The following is a 3,028-nucleotide window of genomic DNA, read 5'->3' on the forward strand; positions in this document are numbered from 1 at the left end:
CTAATTGGCGCCACGTAGCGAAAAGAAGAAACGACTGGCGCGCTGTTGTTAACTCGGCTATAATCGCGTAAGCGGTGTCTACGCCAATCAAGAAGAAGATATTGATGCCTAAAGATATAATGCTCGCTTACCCCGATTTTAAAAGCCTTTTGATTTGACAACAGATGCTTCTAATCATGGCTTGGGTGCTGTTTTATCTCAAGAAGGGAGGCCAGTCACGATGATATCTAGAACTTTTAAGGGAAATGAACATAATTTTTAACAAACGAGAGGGTACTTTTGGCCACAGTATGGGCATTAAAAAATCTTATAAACTATCTCTATTGTGTAAGACACTTAAAACATTGTCACGCAAGATTTGACCACTAACGTTTGCAGTTTCAGATAAAAACCCAAATGCAAAAATCAAACTTTGGAAGGCATTTATTGACGAACATAACGGTAAATTGCATTATAAACAAGAAAAAGAGAATAATGTGGGCGATGCTTTGTCCCGGCTGCAGATTAATATGGTGGAACAAGACCTCAATTCTGATTTTGCAACGATCCACAGTGAACAGTCATTAACTTACACTATACAGGCGGTTGAAAACCCCATAAATTTATTCAAAAACCAAATTGAAAACGACTTTTATTATGTTTGGAAATAGAATAAGACATATTATTAATTTTCGTAAAAAACACACTATTTTAGGGATTATTCAAAACCTTGTCAACACCAACGTAGTGAATTGAATCCATTGCAGTCTGCATATTCTAGCTTACATCCAACGCGATCTAGTAAAATTATTTCCAAATACCAGGTTTAAATATGCCAAGAAATTTGTGTCTGATATATTCGATCCAAATGACCAGCTTGAAATCATAATTACAGAACATAATCGTGCTCACCGCGCCGCACAAGAAAACGTAAAACAAATTTTAAATGACTATTTTTTCCCCTAACGAAAAAAAAAAGAAATGGTAAGAATCTGTGTAAAGTCAAAACATAATAGACATCAAAGGTTTAAGATAGCTGGAACGCCGATTCCGTCGTGTTTAGGACAAGTCCTTCATATTGACATATTATATTTTCCACAGATTCAAAATATTTTTTAACATGTTTAGGCAAGTTTGCAGTCGTGCAAACTATAGAATCTAGAACAATTGTAGATATAAAGCCCCAACTCATACAACTTTTGAACATTTTTCCTAATGCTAAAGCAATTTATTGCGATAATGAGAAGTCACTAAATTCCCATACCGTCCAATATCTTTTGGCAACAATTTCGGTATTGAAATTGTTAACCTTTATGTCAACAGCAGAACTTTTTTACGCACGTCAACAGCAACACACCCGGGTATGTACATACGTTTTGTATGGCAAATGGCATGCCGTTATAACCCGGCAGGTACACATTCAACTAATCGCTTGCGATTCATATTTTTTTTACTAATATACTCACACATTTGCGTTATATCGATAATATACGTATGCTTGTGTTAAAAATGGTCATGGTTAAAAAAACCCTAGCTTACATTTTTACACAGGCAACCTTGATATAGTTTAACAAATATACATACATACAAGTKTACATATTTTCTGGATTATTAAGAGTCGCTGATGAATGCCAGAGATGGTAATGTTTGGTCTTCGATACAACCACAAGCTGTAAGATTCTGTACGCACAACATTCTAAGAAGTACGCAATCTGGATCAGTACGGGCAACGCAAGATTTGACCATTTCGGAAACGTTCAAATTGATAATGTCAGACGAAATATGCGACATAATTATTCGTGAATCAAATCGAAAGGCAAGGCAATTCTTTGAAGATGACAATGCAATACATCCAACAAGAGAACCGAGATCATGGATTCCCATAACAGAAAGTGAATTTGATGCATATTTGGGCGTACTTTTGCTAAGTGGCGTTACACATTCTGGTTACGTGCATACGAAAGATTTGTGGAATACTAAATCACATCCATTATATCGTGCYKCAATGAGTGTACGACGATTTTGGGAAATTAGCCGCTTCATTCGTTTTGATAATGGAAACATAAGCCAGCAACGCAAACAAACTGACAAAGCAGCAGCAATATCGGACGTTTTTTTGATGCTAAACAGCTGTCTTCGTAGATATTACGTGGTAGGAGCCAATGTCACCGCAGATGAACAATTTTATGCTTATCGTGGTGGAACTGCCTTCACGCAATACATACCATCAAAACCTGCCAAACATGGGATAAAAGTGTGGTGGGTGTGCGACTCCATTTCGTCCTATCCATTGCAGGTACTATCAATATTGTTGAAAGTATRAATAACTAAATTGAATTTAATTTTTCAATGCAGGGACAAATCTACACAGGAATGGCACCGTCTGGTGAACGTGAAAGAAACGTTGGTGAAAGAATAGTCAAAGATTTATGTATCAACCTTTTTGATGGAAGTGGAAGAAATATTGTATGTGACAACTTTTTCACTAGCTACAACTTGGCAAAAGCTTTGATGATAGACAATAATTTATCTATATTGGGTATTTGCAACAAAAGACGTACATTCGTGCCAGCAGCATTTGCCAACCACAAGGGACGTGAGGCTGAATCGTCAATGTTTGGGTTCYATAATCACGTTACGATGTGCTCGTACGTGCCCAAGAAAAACAAGGCAGTTGTATTATTGTCCATTTCTCATTATACAACATAAACGTCCGGTCCTAGGAAGAAGCCATTGCTTATATTGGACTGCAACAAAACCAAAGGTGGAGTTGATARCATGGACATGTGCTTGTCCGAATATAGTACCAAGCGGTGCACAAATAGATGGCCTTTGGCTTTCTTTTATAATATTGTGGACGTTGCTGCGTTTGTTGCATACATAATATAAATTATTAAAACACTTAGTTGGGTTTTAATATTCTTTATTTCTCTTGTTTGCACAAGAGCAGCCGTTTGTATCGGTCGAGTTATTTCAACTGAATCTGAATTTGCTAACTAAAATATTGCGACGACTACGCCTAAATACCTGACTCTTTGTTTTGCCTGCC

Source organism: Bactrocera latifrons, unplaced genomic scaffold, assembly GCF_001853355.1.
Source record: "Bactrocera latifrons isolate USDA-ARS-PBARC rearing strain unplaced genomic scaffold, ASM185335v1 scaffold_870, whole genome shotgun sequence".
Lineage (NCBI taxonomy): Eukaryota > Metazoa > Arthropoda > Insecta > Diptera > Tephritidae > Bactrocera > Bactrocera latifrons.